This window comes from Athene cunicularia (genome assembly GCF_003259725.1).
Source record: "Athene cunicularia isolate RWA chromosome 2 unlocalized genomic scaffold, athCun1 chr2_part2, whole genome shotgun sequence".
In the NCBI taxonomy this organism is placed as follows: domain Eukaryota; kingdom Metazoa; phylum Chordata; class Aves; order Strigiformes; family Strigidae; genus Athene; species Athene cunicularia.
The window spans coordinates 1,013,796-1,036,371 of record NW_020799096.1 but is presented as its reverse complement, the minus strand read 5'-3'; positions in this window follow the sequence as shown (position 1 = coordinate 1,036,371).

Below are 22,576 nucleotides of genomic sequence, written 5' to 3'. Positions count from 1 at the left end.
AACATAATCTATGTGCTTCATTAGTGTTGGGGATGTGTCATTTTAGCAAAGTGGAGGAAAAATCAAAGTCAGTAAGAGGGAGGTTAAACTAATTATTTGAAGTGATATATCTAGTATTTTCAGCCAGGTTATGCGACTTGCCTGTGCTAGGGAGACAGCTCATACCATAAAATCAATACACATGAATTTGATGTAAGTTTGGAGCAAAAGTTCAAGTTCTATTGAAGACGTTCATACACCTACCTTTCTTTATATGTGTGTGTACTACAGATTGCACCAGTGACGTGCCTCTGTTGGCAGCAATAGAAGAAGAGAACATAAGGCCAGTAGGTACTAGTTATGTCCTCATTCTTTGGGTTATGCTTTCCTTTAAGGCATTTAAGTTTGCTAATATTCAGGATGTTCAGCAAAGCAGATTTTCTCATGACAAAGTTACTGAGTAGTGGTGATTGGAGAGAGAATGTGTAGTGAATTCAATTACATAATCTTATCAGTAGGCAATTTTTTTTAGTTGCTAAAAGTAAAATCTAATAAGGAAAAAAAAAATCAAGAACCTTAAATTCTATTTTGCGTGGAAATTTAGAAAAATAGACATTAGTAGGTCTAATCGGATTTTGACTGTTATATACCTTTCTTGAAAGTTAAACCTTCACTCTTCAGTCACTTAAATACTTCAGAAAATTGTACCCAAAATGTATATATCAAAACCACTGTCAAGAATGACTAGGCATTAGATATAATTCATGTAGCATACAGTTGCTGTGTTTTTTTACAAATGATGATAAACTGAAAATCTGTGACAATATCACTTTGTCTTTCAAAGTAAGACACTCTTTTGGTCCATCACATGCATATGGCTTTGGCAAAACTTGATGGAAATATAATATTACTAATCAGCAATATTATTATTTTAACAATAGAGAACATGCATAATTGCAAATGTAATTTCAAAAAGGCTGTCATAAACATTTGCATCCTCAAAAAATTAAATAGTACTTGAAAGAATACAACAAGATGCACATGAGATTTTTTACTTCTTGCTCTAGGGAACTAATTTAAATACACAATATGGACTTTACAGGGTTTGTTTATGTGTTTTAGGCTTCTTTTTTTCCCTTTGGCCCAGCTCCTAGTTTCAGAAACAGTTGCTATTTGTTGTAAGCAAAGGAATAACAAACTCACAATTTCACCAGAGACATAGGCAGGTTATTAACAGCTGGGGAGTAAATTCCAAGTCAAACAGTATCATATTGTTTTCTTTCCTCAAATGTTATTTTCATGCATATTAGCAAAATAATTACACTTTCCTTTCCTAAGGAAGGATATTTATGACAGGAATCATGACATTTCAAGGAAACTGGAGTCACTACAGCTAAACTTAAGTTGTGTGCTGCCTGGTTTTCACTGGAAAAAGCTTGACAAAAACTTTACCAAAATTGTACTCAAAAAGAAAAATCAACATGAAAAAATAATAAAGTTACAGAGGGCTAGTCTCATTCCTTCTCCTTTTCTATTATCTGTGTTTCCAATGATGACAGCTGCATGGATGTTGGGATTCTAGAGGATTTTCTGCGAGAGAATGGACATGTGAGCAATCCTACGTGAAAACAAGACTGATAAGAGCCTCAGCCAAGCAAGAATGCGATAAGGATGTGACCCTGAATGAGGGGCCAGAAACTCAATTAGACAAACAACCCCCGGAAGGGGTTGGGACAGAAGAGGAAGTTACACAAAGCAGGAAGCCTGGCAAGGCTGATGTGGCACTTTTTATCCAGTCATAAGAAGGTTTAAAGCGCGGGCTAAGTTAACTGTCCAATCTTGAGGACTTGTACTGCATGTTACTCACGTGTGCGGGAGAACATTATAAAAGGGCTTTCTTAGTTGTAATAAACGGGCATTGCTTGATCACATTGGTCGTGTGCGTGCTCAGCTCTCCCACACATGGAAGCAAATTGTATGAAAGCAAGATAAAGAGATTCACAAATGTGGGAGAAAAAAATTTCAATTTCCTTCTTTTGTTACTAATTCTTTTAAAATATGAACCTAGCAGGATCCAAGGTAACGCATCTCCAGCTGACACTGGAGTTAGTCCATGGATTTGAGCTTAGCATGTGCTTGAGTTCATGGCTACAAAGAACTGTCTACACTATACTCCTTTGAAGATTTGGGCCTGAATCACTCTGAGTGAGATTTGCAAAGGTTTTAGCAACTACATATTATTAATCCAATGAGAGGCTTCTTCGTGAGACATGAACTCATGATGCCTGTCTGCAATATCGAAGCATAATACTTACATGAAATATCTGCAATGTGATATCTGCGATGTTTTTTCTCAAGCTCTTACAAGGAAAAATTGAGAAAAATTCCATTAGTGAGGCCACTGTGGTCTCTGTGTGGTTTTAGTCGGTCTGTATATTCAAGAGTTATGTAGCCTTTATGGGTGCCATGCTACAGCCTGCAGTGGACGTGACCTACACAATACCAGTGGGGCTCCATAAAAATGCACTAATCCTGCTGTGAAAACCACAATGTGGATTCACATCCTGATGTCAGCTGAAGGGGGAAGAACACGCTTAAACCAGAAAACAAGTACTGTTCTTCCCTAAAATACCTTGGTTGGTCTGAATTTTTAACTAATATATTTTCAACAATACTTTTCTAGTGGTGCTGACTCACTGCTGTTCTAAACCAAAATGCTAAGTAAAGGACCAGTGCTTATTCTTGTCATTGCCCGTTGCACTGTGAGTGGTGTTAACGACTGGGAGAATACTAAAATAAACTGACTTCTGGTATATTGTTTTAATGCCAATCACAACAATGTCCATTTGATAGTGCAAATTTCAGCAGCCGTCCTATACTGGCTTTATACCTATTGCTCCCACTGATAGTGCATCCTCCATTCTCTTAGTACTGGAAGAAAAAGACCAGAAAAGTAAGGCCCTTCCAATTAAAGTCACAATTTTATATCCCACTTGCTGTATGTCATCCAAAGAGCTGCTGGGTAGGTTAAGAAGATCCTCAGATAATCTCAAGCATCAGTGGTTTAAATTGCCTTAAATTATCCTAGGCTTTATCTTTTCCTACATTACTGTGAATGATGATGTGTGTCAAGTGCTTTCAGACTCGTTTTTTTCCAGTCTTCTCTAGATAAATTCAGGTGAGGTGTGAGGATGTCAAACACAGCTAGAATAGCATGCTCTGCCTGTGTTGTTGTTTTAAACTTCACCAAGTTATTTTACTGTTCAGAAAATTATCTCTTGTTAAAATTTGAAACCAAAATGTCCTTGAAATGATGTCAGTTTGTCTTCGTAATATGAAATTCTAAAACACTAGAAATTTGGGGGTCATCAAAGAGAGGCTGAGGTAGACCTGACCTTGCTGTCTTGGAAATGGTTAGAATTTACCACAGTAAAATTGAGGTGGGTGGAATCTGTTTCAATAACAAATGCTACCCCGACTCCATATGAAGATTATAAAAATTCCCTCATAAAGTCCTCTCTCCTGCAAACAGTTGTGTACGAGAGCAGGGTTTAAATTAACCTTCTAGTTAAGCGTGTGTATAATGCTGATAGGGTTGAGGACAGTTGTCTCTGCATATTTCGTTGTGGGATGATGTAGATTCACTTTAAGAAGAACTAAAGATCAACTTTCTTCCCTGCAGGTGAGGCCACGTGTGCAAGTCTTACACGGGGGCACACCATGCCCCTCTTTTCGATATGCAGGGTTCTCCTGTTGACACACGCTAGACTCAGTCACCAAAATCCTGTGTCAGTCTCCAGGGTAACTAGCTACTGCTATGCCTTCCTGCGAGTTGGACCCATTTACCTGTCACAAACAAAGTGGCATAGCTGAAATGCTTCTGTGACACAAAGGTAATGAAGGCAGTAGGGTTTCTGAAGAGAAAACTGTAGAAAATTTTAGTGAGAAAATCTGGGTAAGAGTTTGTTGGGGTTTTTTTCAGAGGGAGAAGAGGTGAGGAGAGGAGGAATTGCTGCTGTTTTTAACAAGCTCTACCGTATCATCTGATAGAGCTTGAGTTCTAGGTCTGCAGTCTCTCTTTAATGCAGCATGAGGACTCAAAATTTTCAGAGAGCCCTAAATCTGGTGCAGACTTTATAGGAGCAACTTTTCATGAGGAACTGCTAAGACAAGTACCTTGCACTCATATTTTGGGAGTATAGGTTCGAATAACCTGGCTTTTCTATAGTTCCCTGAAATAATGGAAAGTAAATATGGTGCTTGCCTTCTGTGCATTCTGATCTAGGATAAGCACTGGTTCTGCCATGTTCCTCCCATTTCATGTTGCTTATTCCTGAGGAACACCATACATGGTGTCTCCCATTTTCAAGGAGTTTACTTGCCTTTCTTCCTGGATCCTACCTTCCTACAGATCTGTTCTGAATTGCTGCCTCACAAGTCTGAAATGCATCATTGCCTCATAACCTGAAAAAGCATTTTTTTCCACCAAAAATGTAAATCAATGGGGTCAACTCAGATCCCACCATATTGTTTAAGCAATTTAAAGACTAGTAATTATAATGAACAGAAAATACATTTTGAAAAAAAAAAAAAAGAAATCTTTCCATACTCTTTCTGTTCATGCTCTCAAGTGGGCACAAGGTGCGGAATACTCTGTTCTTTGTAAAAGGATGTTTAGCTTTAAGCACTTTAACAGTCTCACCGAGTTAAACGGGGCTACTCAGCCACTCAAAGTTAAACACTTAAATTTAAGGAAGTGCTTTCCTGCTACATTGCTAGTACAGTGACAAGATTCTCATATGCTTGCAAACTTCAGCTTTTTTTTTTTTTTTCATTTTATTTTATCCTGACCATTTTTTTGTGAGGAAGGAAAAGTGCAGAAATTTCAAAGCTAAAATATTTTGATCAGAAGTTGAAATATTTTGATGGGAAAAAGCTTTTTTAATACATCATGGCAACTATACTTTGGTTGCTTCATGCTTCTGTCTTCTGATTGAATTATTTCTCCACAGGGAATTTTGATAGAGAAGGAAAGAAATGCATGAAAAGAGATGATTCACTTGGCCTGTGGATCATGATGGAGGTATGCTAGGTAAATAGTACTTACTGTATCACTATCACAGATGAAGATATTTTACCTTTGGAACATAGAATCATAAACTTCCAAGAGCTTTGTGAGGAAACAGGTTTGTTTTGTGGAGCAGAAGAGTGTGCTGATTGGCCATACTTGCAAAATGTGTATAAAAGACATGTACAACATGAGACATAGTAATCTATTGAATTTTATCTTGACCTTTTGCACAGGGTTAAATGACCTCATTTAAAAATATTCCAGGATCATTGCAATGAAAACTGTCAGGGCTGTCATCACTTTCAAAGTGCTTATACTAAAGCATCATTTTATCTGTTTTATAGGGCAGGTTTGTTTGGGCAGGCATAAATAAACTGAGGCAGTAGCCTAAAATGCTTTTTTTAACTGGTTGTGACTAGCTGTGGTTGCAGACACCCATTGTATAATAAAGGCTTTATGTTATTGCTGCAGCTTGAACACGTACTTGGAGAGGAAGAAAAAGTTTTTGCCTTCTCAGATGCTTCATAGGCCACTGACCTTTATAAATGACAGCAAATCTCTGCTGAATGAAGGATGAGGGAAAAGAGGAAAACATTAAGATATTTTGTCCTACTTTTTTGTGGCGTGTTGAAAACAATCACAGTGCCTATTTGTCATGTTCCAGCTTTGTCTCCCTTTTGCAGCAGTGTCTGACAGGCTGAATGAAGAAAGTGTAACTGAAGATGAATTGGCAAAGGTATCACTTCTGGTCTGTCTAATTCCGAAGCAGATGAAAAATATATATAATATCAGGATGTTAAAGTGAAGGAAACATTAAGATCAAGGGACTGCAGGGATAAAATAGAAATCCTTTGGGCAATTTAGGGAACAAATGAATAATCCAAATGTGATTCTCATAATTTAAGATCTTCAGTTACTTCATGCTATTTGTAACATCAAAATAACAATCGGACTTTTTAGGCTGGGAAGGAGTGAGCAAAGTGAACAAACACAGAAATAATAATTCTAAGAAGAGATGAAAATATGAGGAAATTTTCCCTAATACTGATGGTCATTCACACTGCAGAATTGTTTCCTGGAGGTGCACATGCTTTCGTTTTGACTCATTTAAAACCAGACTAAGGAAAAACTCAGGAGCAGACCACACAGAAAAATCCCGCCTCGGCAGGATGAATTACACCTCTTTTCCATGCAGGAATTGTATAATTGAAAGTCTAAAATTTGCCTGGTGGTGCTAGGAAGTGCGGCAAGATCCATGGGATGGTGTCCTGGGGCACAATTGTCCAGCACAATGTACAATCACTGAGCCACTCATCCTGCTTCCTTTGTGCAGTCCAGTAGCAAGAAAGACACTCAGCCACTCTTGTGCATACACACAAAAGCTTGCTCTCTTCCTCTCTCTGTAGATTCAAGCTCGAGACATATCATTCCATAAATAATACCATCAGTTTTAAACTCTCCAGGCAATATACTGCAGGCAGATTGTGAGCAAGCCAAGATAGAGAGTTCATAAAGATGCTCTATACCCTGAAAGACCTTCTTTATGGAAAAGAGTTTGATAATCTTCCTCTGGGTGCTGATGAAAATTTCGCTAGTGGCTTCGGTCTAAAAATGATCGAACCTTAGTTAACAAATCAAATAAAGGGAATTAAAATTCTGATTTTATTCAAAGAATTTTTATCCTAGCTTTTTCCCATTCAGTTCAGTGGAACTGTTGTTCTTCATTAACAACACTTGCAAACTAGATCCAAATCTCTATCTTCTATGTCTTGAAAGATTAATATTATATCTGAAAATAAATCTAGAGCATTAGTGCTACTTGAATTTTTTCAGTAATGATTCTTTTTCCAAACAGTGCTTTACAGAAAAAAAAAAAAAAAGAAAAAAAAAAAAAAAAAAAAAAAAAAAAAAAAAAAAGATTTAGAAAAAAATCCTGGTATTGTTGTTTCTTTACTGTTAATGTTTGTGTTCAGGGTTTTTCTAATGTTTATTGAAAATATTATGGACCGTTTTTTTTCTTTACTGACCTGATTGTAATAAACAGAAACATCTGGATATCCACAGGGATATTTCCAATACGGCATTTGGGGGAAAAAAAAATGCAGATAATTGTTTTTTGTACACAAATCTGCCAAACCCCCAAAATGGATTTGTTTCAAATAGTTTCAAATGTAAATTACACTGATGGTTTAAAATGTGTCATGAAACCTCATTTTCTTTCAGCCACCTGTACAGACTAATTGATCTTACCTCATTTCTGGCTTTTTTAAGAACTGATTTTCTGCCACAGTCACTGTTATTTTGAACTTGCTGCCTGTTCATGAGAAGCAGTCACAAAGAGAATTTAGAAAACAGAGGAATGACAATGTCTCATTGAAATTACACTCCCACAAAATTGATATGAGGCAGAGAGTGTGGGAGGCACAGAGAGGATTGTCTTTGGGATGTAGATTGATAGACAGCACATGGCCTGATATTATGGGGCAATGTCTGTGACAGTCACTTTATACACACATACCTTAATGCACTCTTCAAAATTATTTCTTCAGGCCCTATAATACCGGTGTATGATGGCATTCAATACTCCAAAGTATGTGTTTTATTGAAAGGAGTCTGCTTAAATGCTGATTAAAGTTTTGCTAGTGGCTTAAATTAAAAAAAAAAAAAATTCTCAAGTTAACAAATCATTCAAAAACATTAAAAAATTGACTTTATTTCTAACAGCTTTATATATATTGGCATGTCCCCAGTGAGTTCAAAGAAGTAATGTTGATTAATGGCCCAAGCAAATTATCTTGGGTGGTAAGTATAGTATGAAAGTCAGCACTCTGAAAGCTACCCTGTTGGGAACAAAATTTCAATAATGTACTGTAGTTACGCTTATTAGGCATATCACCTGTTACAAATGTAATAGAAAGTCCCTACTGCACTCATCTTATTTGATTTCAAGAACTACCAAGACACTGGGTGAAAGACATTTTTCACACCTCTCCTCCACAGACACCAACAGTTCATCCATCCTGAGATGACATCGTAGCCTGTGTGGGCGAAAGGATGTTCCAGCGATTAGATCACTGCCAGCCCAGGACACATCAGACCCACCTTCAGCTTCATCCTCATGATTTTTCTGGTGGTGGGTCACTTACTCTTACAGTGCACTCTGCTGGGTCACTCCAGGCATCTTCCTCTCCTTCTACAGAATTGTGTTGAGTCCTGAGCTTCCCTGTCCTTGTTCCCCTCCTCTTCCCTTCTGCCCCATTTTCCTGCACACTCTCACCCACAAGTAAAATTCCACCTGTTGCCTCTGCATTGGTGGTTCCTGCACCTTGCCCTCTCCTCCAGAGCAGGCTTTCATCCAGGGCAAAATCTCAGCTTGCCTCTGTAGTGAAAAAAGAAATTATATTTTTTTGCTTCAAGGCCCTTGTCAACAGTACCACCGTTGTAGTGCCCATTGTTCAGGCTGGCACCAGACATCATCCTCAGCACAGATCACTACTTAGATTCACACTTTTAGGGAACAACAATGTGTCACAAATTCTCCTTGTTAAGATACTGCCTTTCCTATTCATGTGAGTAACTCAAATTTCTCATCCCAGCACCCTTTGTTTGAGGCCTCAGCTACTGCAGGTTACTTTTCTCTAGCTTTGACAAATGCATATTTGCCCTGAGGACGTGCATGCATAATGCAGCTGCAGACAGTATTTCCTTATGCTGTGACACTGTCTGTCTTCACTGCTGTGACAGACACTTGGCTCCCACTTTTCTGCTGTAAAAAGCATTCACTACATCTCATTTGTAAAGAGTACTCAGGCTGGTTCCCATTGCTCTGTCTTTCAAACATCATTTCATACTGAAACAAAGCTCCCACTATTGGCTCAGTCGTCTGAGCCACAGCCATGATTCAGACAGAGAATTTTTTGCTTTCTGCAGTAAAGGCAGTGTTTTGTTAAGACCCCCAAAAATGGGTCATTCACATTCCTCCGTTGTCTCTTATCTTCTTCAACTCTAAACCCACTGGGAGCAGAAAACTTTGCTCTGATGCTATTCACTCTGTAGGACAAAAAGATCCTTCACTGGGTACTCTAGGATTACTAGTAATGATAATTCTGTAGAAAAAAAAACAGAAAACCAGTTAAGTCAGCACAGCAACATTCTTTTTAATAGTCCTACTTAAAAGAGCAATTGAGGATCACTGTCCACTAACTGTCTTCTTACTACTTGACAATTACATTTTGAAAAATAATGAGGAAAGTGAAAAGCTACTTTTTCATCCATTTTATATTCTCCCACACGTAAGACGACAGGTGGAAAATGTTTCACTTGGCGGTTTCTGAAAGCTTTTAGTCGCTAATTACACAGTGGTTTTGTTTTGCGGCATACTTAATGTCAAGTCTTCAGCAAATTCTGGTTTTAAATGAATAGTTGTTAGATTCTAATTTTTATATTAAGTTGACTTTTTTTTCCTAAGATTTCTGGGTTATAGTACTCTTCACAGCATTGTAACTCTATTAATGTTAATAAACAATTGCCATCTCTAAGTGGTCTCTTTTAAGAAGTCTAAACTGTTTTAACAAGTTCAAATTTGATATATTAAATTATGCTTAAAGAAATAAATGTCCACATCACGTCAGGCTGGGAACTTCTCCATAAGAGAAAAACCATGCAAAGATTTTGGGCTTGCCTCACAATTGCAGTGCTAAAATGATACTTGGGCTTTCCTGCAAACTAGGTTTTGTGCGTTTTGACATGTCATGTATGCTAGGCTATGTCTGCAGAAAGGGTCCACCAGAATGCAGTTGCATTTGAGGTGTACTGGTTGCCTTTCTGTCCTCACTGAATCTAGGGCCTAAAGTTGTAAGTGTGAAGCCAGGCTTGAATTTTTGTGGACCTCTAACTATGCATATCTGTCGTATCTACAGTAATAGGACTCATCTTGCAGGTAGTTTCGCGATGTTACTGAGGTACATATTGACCAAAATTAAGAATGCATTAAAAGGAAATTATTGTGTGATAACTTAAAAGTCATGTTGAATTTGAAGTAATTTCCTCGAGCTTTTTGCATTTATTCCCCTGTTAGTTCTTCCACAATTCCTTTGCCTGTAAATAAAATTGAGAGCCTCGTTGCGTTACACTCTGGAAAACCTGGGCTATATGTTCTAGGTGGTGGAGCTGACTTCAACCCCAGCTTCAGGATTTGGCCTAGAGTCTTCTCAATAACAAAAGTGAAAGACTAAGCCCTTTAGACAGATTCTGCTAAAGAGATACTGCAGACTTCTGTGGAGATTGCGATTTTAAGATTTTATTTTTTTTTCCTTCCTTTTGGATATGCCAGAATGAATGAATGAAAACAAAAACCTCCTTTCCTCATCCAGGAATGAATTCTCCTTGATGCAGAAAGTCCATGCTGATCTGAGGTGGTTTTTGAATCTTCCTGTCCTCTTTAGAGCAGATCTGAATTGAACATACAGCTTTTGTAAAACACTCTTTCAAGGAAAAGATGCTAGGAATTATTACTGAGCGACAGGTATAACTGTTCTGACTGCTCATTTTGTTTAAAGGGAAAACTGAGGATAATTGTAGTGCATGAATTTACAATGGAGAATTACTTTACTCACCGTGTGGTTACTCAGTTTTAATCATGGTGAAATAAACAGCAAGGCATTTTACTTCAGTGTGAGTAGGAAAGGAGTCTAAACTAGTGGACAGAGTGGATCAGAAAAAGACTTTCCTGTTGGAGGTGAAATTTCATAACTGGCAAGTGCTTGATGAGATCTTTCCCCTCCTAAAACAAATAATTCGCCAAGACATGATTTTAGCCAATATAGAACAATAATCTTATTAAAAATGGGTAATTCCTGTGGAAGTGAAATGGGAAAATCTCAAAATGGATATGACTATTCCCTGGGGAAAGTAACGAAAGTATACAAAAAATAGTTTATATATTTAATTTATTTTGCATGTTCTTTTCTGCTGCAGACCAGCAAAAGCCTTGTCTGATAGTTCTAGTGTTATTAAAATTCCTTACATCTCCCTGTAATAGAAAGCTAGGAACCTTTTTCTTGTCCTAGAAATGGACTTTTCAAGACTTTCTGGTGGGTCTTGCATTAGTGCATATCTTTGCATTACCTAATAATCGTGCAGAGGGAAAAAATGCAAGTTTGTATTTTATATGAGGTGATGCTGCCTTTATTCACAGTCCATAAGCTGTCATTTCTTCATTTGGATCTAAAGGGCTTTGCACTGAAGCCATTCTTGAAGGCCGTTCTCATGTTGCAGTTCCCAAGTTTTATTTGGTGGTCAGGTGAAACTGCAGGATCAGGCTGTTCTGCTGCACTACCTTTATCACTATACAGCTCTTCTCTAAAGGTACTTAACAATCTGAAATATTGATTTAAGCTTTCTGATTAGCAGCCTGATATAAAACACGGGGACTATAAATCTTGGATAATATTTGAACAGAGAGGTAAATACTGAATCTTCCAGATAACAATACATGCCTCTCTGTAGGAAATGCTGCTGTGGTAGAGTAAGCATTACACATTTAAGAACATCTTTCCAAAACATTTTGTTTAAACTTAAATAAATTGTGGTTCATTTTGCTCTCTGGAATAAAATTGTGAAAATTAATTTATTGGTCTGAGGTATTAAGTCAAAATTGCTCATTTCTTTCAGATAAGCAGCCCTCTGGGCCAATATATGTAGTGTTGGTATAAGTGATTTCCATTAAAAAATCATAATTTACTAATAGATATAAAATGCAGAGGTATCTACAGTGCTTTCCTTAACACTTTGAGAATACAAAGTAACTGCAGTAGCTCAGACGCTGAGAGACAGCAACTACTGCTGAATTTAGGCGCTTTTTTCATGGGAGTCACTGAAAGTTTAAAACGTCCTCTGTGCTTTCTACAAGTTCATTGAAAGAAAAAAAAAAAAAAAAAAAAAAACAAAACACAAACAAACCACAAAAAAAACAACAGAAAACCAACCAAACCAAACTAAAACCCCCCAAAAACCACCTATGAAATTTCTCAGGCTATTAATTTCTGTTTGATGCTTACTGAGGTATATTCCACTGTTCAGGATTGTATGTCTGTATGTCTAACCACATACACTGTTTCAAGCAGAATTACACTCAAATCATACCAGGGAAAGATCAGAATTTTGCTTAGAACCTGCCTGTATCAACCTATTTCTTAAGCCCTGTTTTGCAGAATTTAACCCTTCTGGGTTAGGTTCAGCCCAATATCAAAGGCATCACATCACAAAATTACTTGAATAACTTAACTGTGCAGATTACCTTTTCTAAGGTTTCCTCTCTTGCTTCAGCTTCTGGTGCCGGGTAATCCAATGGGGAAATTCCTTGTCTAAATTTATCCCTGTCCATTTTGTTGACATTTGTTCTTTCATAAACATTATCATTTAGCTTAAATGACTTTTTTCCCTTCCCTTCAGACTGAAAAGTCTGTCTGACTCTTTTTCTATACCTTTTTCAGAAAGAAAAGCTGTGAAATGATGATTCCAAAAACCAGAAAGAACCCTTTGTCATATGAAGTATGGGATAGTTACAGACAATACAAACTAATACAATTACTAGGTCCTGTGGGACAGCAAGATAGATGTTCTTCTGCCTTATGCATCATGCAGAAAAACCCCTAAGCAAGACAAAAAAATAAAAAACAAAAACCAACACCTAAAGCCACATCATCATTTTAATTGCAGTTTCAGAGTTATGACTGGTGGTAGTGATGTGCAGATGGAGAGAGATTACAGCTGGATTGTTTTTTGATGTCAGGTTGAGCATGATGTTTTGACGGCTGGGAAATCAAATTATGACTTACAAACTGAGTAAATGTGATGTGTAAGTCATGATAAGAGAATAAACGTAGATGACTGAAATGTCGTTTTCCTGAGTCATTTTTATGACCATGCCCATATTTAAATGCAAAGTAAAGGTTCAGTCCAATGATTAACCCAAGAACAAGATGCTTCTGATATATTAATTGACCTAATAAAGTATTCTACCTTAGGCGGCCTTTGTCTACATCCATTACATTGCAGAGCAGCCAGTCAGTCAGAGTAGTTGTAATTCACACACACAAAAACTGTGTCAAAATAATGGATGTGATGTGTCAGCCTACATAAGCTGCCAAAATGGAACCAAGAAATCCACTCCTGAGTCAATAATACTTTGAAATGTTGGGGGAAAGAGTTAAGCATCCCATTCTTATTCATTTTGTTTTACCTGCATCACAATAATGAATGTTGTATAAGCAAATGATGCTTCCTCAATTGCTTTAGTACGATAATTAAAGCTCCATAACTTACTTTTCAGTAAGTTTTTTCTATTTGATGAGCTATTTTTTAGTATTAGTTTAAATGTTATTTTCATAAATGATATGAGAGATATATTTCTCAGGACAGTTCACTGGAGAAATACTTTATATGGCCCAATGATTTTTTTAGGGTCACGGCAACCCTTTTTAGGGTTAAGCAAAACTCTAAATCAATCATATTTAGCCTCCCTGAATCTTAAACTCTTCATACTGAAGTCCATTGAATGGTGATTTGCTTGCCTTTTTATTAAACCTAGTTTGAAGGATTCTGATTTGATTGAACTGCTGATGTCCCTGAAAGGTAAACTCTTACTCTGATATCTGCATAAGAACACGTCAAAAGCCATCTCTTTACCTGTTATTACACTTCAGAAAGTTAAAGTTTGCCATCTTGGAGAAGGACAAATGTAAAAATGCCTGCAATGTTTAAAGTGCAGTCAGGAATCCCATGGCAAACTAGCCAGAATGAACACGGAAAGCTCTGGAAGAATACAACCTAGAGGAGCAGCTAGAGTGAAAAGGTGAGCTTTTCTACATGGAAAATGGTGATATGTTTTCCCCTAAATTCACATGATTATTGGATTGTCATGCTACAGCCAAGCCTAATAAACTTAAAATAGAGTTTTATCCTCTTTCAGTCTTTCATGGACATGAGGGTGCTCCAGGGGAAAAACATGATGCCGCACTAAAGTAAATGTTAAATTACTTAGATTTAACTGTACAATTTAATTCTCAGTAACCAGACCTCGAAAGAGTGTCTGGCTTCCCTGCAGGAAGAATACTAAAAGAAGTGGTTTTCTTATCTGAAATTGCGTACAAGTTTTGTCTTTCTGATCTGGAGTTTCACAAATGTCTTTGTGAATGACCTGAACTGTCAAGAGGTTCTCATGGGAAAACCTGTCATCCCCAAATATATTCCTAAAATACAATATCTGGGTTAGACTTGCTCCTTAGAATCTCGTAACTAACATGGTTTTAGTCTAAAGGTACATTCTTTCTTCAGATTCCTGACTCCAGTGGTTACTCCAAACATTTTGGTCTAACTACAAATTTTCGGCATCTCACTGTGTTGGACTCTGAAAATACAAATATCTAACCTATTTTTAATGGAGTAAAATAACTAGCATGTGCAGGGAGTTTTGTTTCTCTGTTCCATAATTAGACTTTTAAATCTTGTTCGTATTGGGAGTTAATGCTTATGAACTAAAGATTCTTCTGTTCCTAGTTACACCTGCTCCCTCACCTCATGGCAAGAAGCTCAATGTTTTATTATGATCTTTTCCTTCTCATCTTAGAAATATAATAACCTCCAGTCTCTTGCTTCCAAAATGGTTATAAATTTCCTGACTTGTAGTCCACATTGCTAGAGACATTCATTAAATCTAGATGTTAAACATCAAGTGAGGCTGAACAGCTCTGAGAACTTATATCTAAGTTGGAGCTTGATTCATATTTTATGTTGAAGCAAAATGTTTCTTGTAGAAATCTCCCAGATCTTCATCACTCTGCCTCTTCTGAGGTTTTTACAAGGTCAACCCGCTCAGAAAAGCTTCTGATATGCAAATATAACTACCCGTATTTCAAAGCAACAGTTGCACAGAGGCCAACTTATTAGTAGTTAAGGTCCATCTTTGTTCTGAAGCTGAGGAAAAATCCTTTGGCTTATATCTAGAATAGTTAGTGATGGCAATGCACAGTGTAACCTTATGAAGAAATTGCAGCTGGGTCAAAGGGTAAAAATGGGTTATATCTGTATCTTTTTTCTCACATTAGATTTTCATAGGGCAAGATGGAAAAGATGGCTGCAGGATATGAACACCACACATACTGGACTAAACTCTTCTCTTGTTCGCACCACTGCCATGAAGAAGCTTTCTAATTAATTAGTTATTCTGGTGTAAGAATAGAGTCAGGCCCTCTTCAAAAGCATCCACAGGCAATAATTTAAATGCTGCTTTTGAAGGCCTGAGTAACGTTTATGACCAATTATTCTCTTCCATTTCCTGTTACCTCACTAAATAACTGAACCCAGGAATCTGTCCTTCAACCCAGAGACTGAATGGATCCGTAGGACACATAAGCACCCCAAGTTGGATTGATACCAGCAGGTATGGAAATATAACTTGAGCCAAGCTGCTATTGGTACCAAAGAGGCATCTGTGTAGGAGTGTCCCACTATACTTAAGAATTCACTTTCTACAACTCCACTTGACCGCTGAAGATTTAGTCTTAGAAGACCAAGGCTATTTACCTTTTCTCTCCCCAGGAAAAGATGACTGGCGTATTGGAAGAAGTTTGGGGAAGTGTCAAAATGTCTAGTGAATTACCAGCTCAGTCATTCTCATTATGGTTATCACAAGAGTGCAACTGCTCTGATAGAATGTGTGTGATTCTTTTATACTATGGCATATATGAATAGAAAATAACCATCAATGCAGGGATTCAATTTTTAAAGGAATAATCTCTAACCCTAAAGTTAATGTAATGACCCAGAACTGCAAAAACTCGGTCATCTATTAAATAATCTGAATCTTGTGGTTTCAAACCAGGCACCTTGATTACATGAAAAAAAATTAAGAAACATTGTTTTTTTATCATTTGAATGGTTTCTAAAAATAATCTCCAATGAGAAACAGTTTCCCATATGTTAAATAATAGTTTTGGGGTGTTGTAACATTTTTTTTCTAAAATAATCAAGAAACAAATACACCAAGAAATTGCATCTGGAATTTCTCTGTATTTTCTTCCTTTCCAAGTATGTAAAATGGCACTTATCTTTTAATCCAAATATCTAACACATACTCTAATTCCCTTTTGGATCTAATAGAAAAAAATGATCAATCTTTAAATTAAAAAACAAAGATTGTGTGACTACTTATATTTCCCATGGGGGAAAAAAAAAACAAACAACAAAACCAAAAACAAAAAAAACAAAACACCAAACCTCAAAACTTGCCCAACAATGTTTTTATTCTTTTATTTTTATTTCTTTGATTTTTCTGGGCTGGACTTATGCTTACAAACTACACAGATCGAAAAAGTGTGATTCATGATCATAGTGTCGACCTAGTAAGGTACATCCCTTTTACAAAAAAATAAATCCATCTTCAATAGGTGGTTAAACTCTTGCTTCTTCCATCTACTGACTCTGAGTTTTTGTAAACAACACAGAAGAGGTCTGAAGTATATCATGAAGCCAGTCCCACTGCACAGGGGAACAGCTGGAATGCAAACAAATACAAGTCTCTCTCCTACACCTTCTTCCTGCCCAGGGATGTGGGGACATGGGAATGAGGCACTAAAAGGTTGAGAGCTGAGCTGAAATCGTTGCCACTCTGGTATACTGAGTCAGCCATTCGTCCATTTAAAAATCCTAGATGCTCTGGAAATTTCATCAGGAGAAAAGGCTGAGAAATGGGAGGAAAGGAAGAGCAATCATCTCCCTAACTGGGCATCACACTCCCTGGGTCTGGGAGGAGGTTTAGTCCGCTGAATTATGCTACCTGCCTCCTTCTGAGGTCCTCTAATAATTTTCATTAATATTTGAATTACATTACCCACAGAGGCCTCAGATGTATTCTCTGAATAAACACAAGTCTGCCCTAGATCTGTGCGATCGCGTTTCTGTTTGGATTTTGCAGATGAGTTCTGCTGTTTGTCTTTCCAGTGAAGCTTATTAAAGGAAATTTTTTTCACAAGGTGTATGATAGAATTATAGCACTTTGCCACTGCTGTGTTTCTGCCATCATTTATCATACTGTATGGCTCCAAACTTCACAGAGAAAAATAGACAGCATTTATTTAACCACCCCATAAGACAATTCTACTTCCACAGACAGCTGCACCAATCTTAAATTTGCTGACACCAAACAGTGGTTATTTCTGTCCTCACCCTTTCCTTCCCTTACCAGTGCTCCTACCTTTGTCCTTCCTTATTTCTCACCCCTGTTCACTCCCTTTTCCACCTCTAGTGCTCTTCTGTGAGCCACTTTGACTCCCTGTCATAACAGAAAATATTCAGGTTTTGGGGTGGGGTGTTTTTTTTGTTTGTTTTTGTTTGTTTGTTTGTTTGTTTGTTTTTGTTTGTTTTTGTTTGGTTGGTTGGTTGATGGGGGGTTTTTTTCGGAGTTAGTGAATTAGGGTCTGTCAAAGATAATAAAACAAGCACCAGTGAAGCTAGGAGCGTGGAGAATGAGTCAGAGCGGGACATCCTTTTTTGGCAGTGGTTAACTGTTAATGCTCACCATCTTTTAGGTCACCACACCCCAGAAGACAGTCAAGAAATTCTAGTATCACTTTTAATGTTCACAAATTAATAAAGAACCCTCTGGGTTACTGAGATCCACTTCCATGCCACAGTTTCCCTGGTAGCAAAATCAGTCCTACCTTCTCTTGTCCTCAGCACTCATTCCCATGACATTGCCTGGCATAATGTACTGTGCCTTCCACTGCTGCCAGTTCACCTGTTTGTACAGTGGACCTGTAACCAGATTAGCAAGGAAAAAAGTGTAGGATAAAAAAGCAGGGTTCTTATCTGATGGGTTGGGTTTTTTTTTGTTTTTAAATTCTCATCAAGCTAACATTTTGCTAAACTGTGGAAAATGTTGTGACTTGCTAAAATAACAGAGGCTAGCAAGAAAGTGTTAATCAAGAAAGCCAAGGCAAATGTTCACTTAGGGAAGCTCACAAGTATGTTGGAATGGAAAAGAAAATCTAATCCCAGAAAGCAAAGGAGAGGAATTTATCTTCATTTCTTTCAGTTTAGTCCTAAAAAAAAAAAAAAAAAAAAAAAAAAATTGGGTATAAACCCCTAAGTGATATTTATTCTTCGAGGGGGAGAAAAGGAAACAGGAGGTGCAGCTCAAGAAAAGACAGGTGGAGGAGATAGGGATAGTCTATGTTGCAGCAGAGAAGGAAAATTTTGGAGTGACTATTCTGAAGAAACTTGAAGGTATTTCAGTTGCAAAAAAAAATGAGCAATTTGAGCCAATACTTGCTAATCTAATCTGGAAGGAAGAAATCTGGATTTTTCTAAAAGAGCTAAATTCCAACTTTGTTCATAATTGATGTTTCTGAGAGTAACTGATGTAAGCGTACTCTGCAAATGTCTGCTACCTAGTATAAATCTGTGGGTTCTTAACAGATGCAAGTGTGTTTTGTTCACCAAGTAGAAGACGTTGCACTGGAAGGTGCTTGGTCACAGGAAGGAGACTTCCTAGGTAGTTGTGAACTGGTACTCCCAAAATAGTTACTTGGCATTTACTTTCAAGCCTGTACAAGGTTAGACACCTATTCTGTAAGGCATAAAGTCTTTTTTGATAGAGAAATTTTTCTGCCAGTCAGCATTTGATCAAATGTGGTTACTGAGGACAACCTGGAAATAAGAGATTCCTCCGTTTTCGCAAATCAGAGAAAAAAGGGGAGGCAGAACAGAAAAAGGAGCAGGTAGTGGAGAGGCAGTTGATGAATGTCTTCAAACACCACAATATATGCTGGAGCATTTGAGAAATCTAAAAAGACAATGCTTCCATCTCTGGTCGTATTCTCTACACCTGGGATCATAACCTTTTACCTTTAAGTTACAGCTGGCTAAAAAGTATGGGCTCTGTGATGTAGAAAATGTCATCGCTTATTTTTATTTTATTTTAATCCAGGCTGAATGGAAACCAGGTATGTTTAACTTTGGTTTGCATCAGAAGCTTTCTAGACTCTGCTTGTTCAGTGAAATTGCCATTGATCGTCATTTGAGAATAACATGGGCTTCACTAAGCAAGCCTAGAGAATTTCCATGCTCCAGAGCTTTGTGAGTGACTCCCTGAATTCCCACAGTTAGGCCTGGGATCCAATGAGAATGCCAAATGAATAATTTCAAGTCTATACACCATTCTTTCCAATGATTTTTTTTATTCCTGAGTGGTTTCCAAACTGGTTCTACCTTGGGTGTTCAAGCACAGGAGAACAAGATCAAAGGAAGGACCTGTTGGATCAAACGCACTCTGTGCTAAGCATGGAGATCCTGATTTGTTATGGCCCTGAGGTGTTTCCTTCATGCCCTGAATAATTCCATTAAATATTGAAATCCCTTATTTCTGCCCATCTGTAAGAATAGTCAAGCATTTCTTGGACTGAAAGACCTGCAGAAATGAATCTAGTATTCACCCCTAACATTCCCAGTGTTTAGGTATAAGCTGAAAGAAACATCTTAAATACAAGATAGTACATCTACGGTACTTCATCTCAGTCTTTTATTGAGTCTGATATTTCTCAAGGGGAATAATTGATTTTATACATAATCTAACACCCCACATTCAAATTTCCTTCTGGTGGGGTTTTGGAGTTTTCTGAAAGATTCTTCAGGACTGAGTTTTAACATAGACTAGACTGAATGAGTGAATGGAAGGAGCAATATCATCAAATCCTTCCTGCTCTTATTTTTAGTTTTTCAGGTTTACTCAGAAATAGACCCTCCTGGTCTGACACTGAGAAAAGGGAAATATTAATTAATCCACTTAACTATTTACTCTCAAATGCCCAATTAAAGTTGGTAGAGCCTTACTCAACCCAAATCTGTCAATACCTAACCTAGGTTACATCTTCCTCTTTCCAGAATCAGTATAAGAAGTCAGGACCTGGCAGACCTGAAAAGTAAGCTGAATTAATTACTTTCTTCTTGTATTAGGACCTTATAGCTGCTGCTGGAATGTCTATTACTGCTGCCACAATAGTTGTCCGTATGCTCAAGTGTTCACCGAGCTTAAAGTCGTGTCTGACTGATTCTGACCTATCATAATAGCTTACAGCTAAGGTACAACGGGTTTCCTAGCCCTAGCACACAAAGGTGTGGCATGGCTAACTTTTAACATTTGGACACACTACTTTTTCTCGCACTCCAAAGTTTATTTGCAGTGTCCTTATTGGTGTTTAGCACATGCCCAAATGAAGTTTGAATATCTGCATTTTGTTCCTTCACTACTCTACTCTTGCACACTGGTGTATCCTGCTGAACTTGGGACCAGCCTGTCGTTTTTTCCGCCCACCCATCTTTTCCATCCTGTACTAGAAGTCCTACATCAAACAAACCTCAATCTTAAAAAAATAATTAAATTACAAGTGAAATTTTCTTTAGGCAATTTTCCTAGAACTATTTTAGTTCTATAGTCATAACAAGCAAATTTACTGTGCCATATATCACTGCTAGCTTAATTCAGAATGAGCTGTATTTCAGTATTGACAGCAGTGGTAAATTTGCTACAGTCTGCTGCAGCTTTCTAGGTATCTTAGGACAAAATCTTTGTTGGGGGAACAGATAGGGCTTAATTTTTACATTTAATTTCTTCCGTTTCTAGATTATTTTACATTAAATATCGTTCTGAAGGTATTCTAAATTCTGATATACTTAACCCTCAGAAATAAAAACTTAGATCTGATTATCTCATCTGTATGAATTCATCTGGCTGATGCAACAGCCCGGCTAAAACAAAGGAGACTAACCACCAAGACATGCATACAATGCTGTATTAGCTGTGAAGAAAGAGAGGTTGATAGTAGCAGACGCTCACATAAATTTCTACTAAAGATGGGGAAAGAACGTTACTACTCAGTCAGAGCTTGCAGGACTATGTTTCTAAAACTCTCAGTTAGTTTTAGTTCCTTATTGTGGGCAGGGGTAATGTGCCACTCCATTTCTCTCTGGATAGCTAAGAATAGAGATGGATTTGTCCCTAGATGTTTTGGACCTTACATTTAAAGCCATAAATGACCCCTCTGGCACACAGAGCAGGTAGAAACCATGCTCTGTTCTCCTTCATTTTCCTCCCACACTTCTGCTCTTCTCGTCTCCATTTTCTCTTCAGTCTCATTTATTTTTTTCCATACTATTAAGCTGTAAGTAGTTGATAGAATGACAATGATATAAGGCTGCTTCTTGCTGTATCCTCCATCCTTTACATGGGTGGATGGGTCCCTGTAATTGCAGCTAGTTTTAATCAATTGCTCTCAAATACTTGTTGTCCTTTTTTTTTTTTTTTCCAGGTATTTTGAATTTTTAAAGTACCTATTACCTATTTAAAATTAATACAAGCTTTGAATGCACACAAGTCCATATAACTTTTCATTTTTAATTTGAATCTTTTCTCCCTGAAGGAGTCTGGAATTCTTTATGAATTTATCAGCATTGACTAAGGAAAAAAAAACTCAACCAACCAACAAATGTCCTTATATGTCCTAGATTTTCCTCCAGGGAAAACTGTTGAGAGTTTACACATGAAAAACAGTATCTCTCATTAAGTTAAGTTGTTCTGAATTGTAAGAAATGTTTCACCATTCAATAAAGGTCTAATTTAATGTCTATTGAATGCCAAAGAAATAATCTCATTTATTTCAGTAGGGACTGAAACAGACTGCTCTTGCAAATCATTTGGATTCACGTGGTAGTGTTCCTCAGATCCAGAAATGGGTTGAGTATCAGTATCCACTGAAGCAGGGTGAGGATGAATTCTCCTGCTCAGAGGAAGCAGAAACAATTATCAGCATTAGTCAGAAGTGACTTGTGATTATTTGTAAGGATAATTCGGATAATTGCAATACAGAGAAACCAATGGCCAAACAGTTGCTGTATAGAAAGGTCAACAGACACAAGAGAAAAAGTGGACTTTGAATTATCTTTTATGGAAAAAAAAATAGTGCTTATTTTGTGATCAGCAAGTTACTTTCTCTCTCTGTGTGCTAGTGAGTTTTCTGCAGTTGGTAGTTTGCTGGTAAGCCAGGTACTGTGTGTTACAAGTTGTGCAGAAGTCTGCCAGCAGAATATGTGAGGAAGACCTTTGATCACAATCTTCAGTGATGAGACTAATTAGGAAAATAAGTCTAACCAAGGCAAAAACTCATGAGCCAACCAACCAATGACCAAAGAATAAAAATTGGGGATTAGGGAAGATTTCTCTGTTTTCTTTAAAAAATACAAATAAAATAATTAAAATATATATATATATATTATTGAAACAGTAGCTGTAGTGACTGAAATAATGGAGATACTGTAACTGGGTACAGACATCCCCAAATAGGTGTTCTTCTTCAAGTGATCATGTGGTGGAAGCTACTCTTTTGTGAAACATATAAAAGAATTGACAGAAATGAAGTTTTAGGGCTAGACCTGGAAGGAAGGGTGAACTGTGGGCTTTAAAGACAAAATACA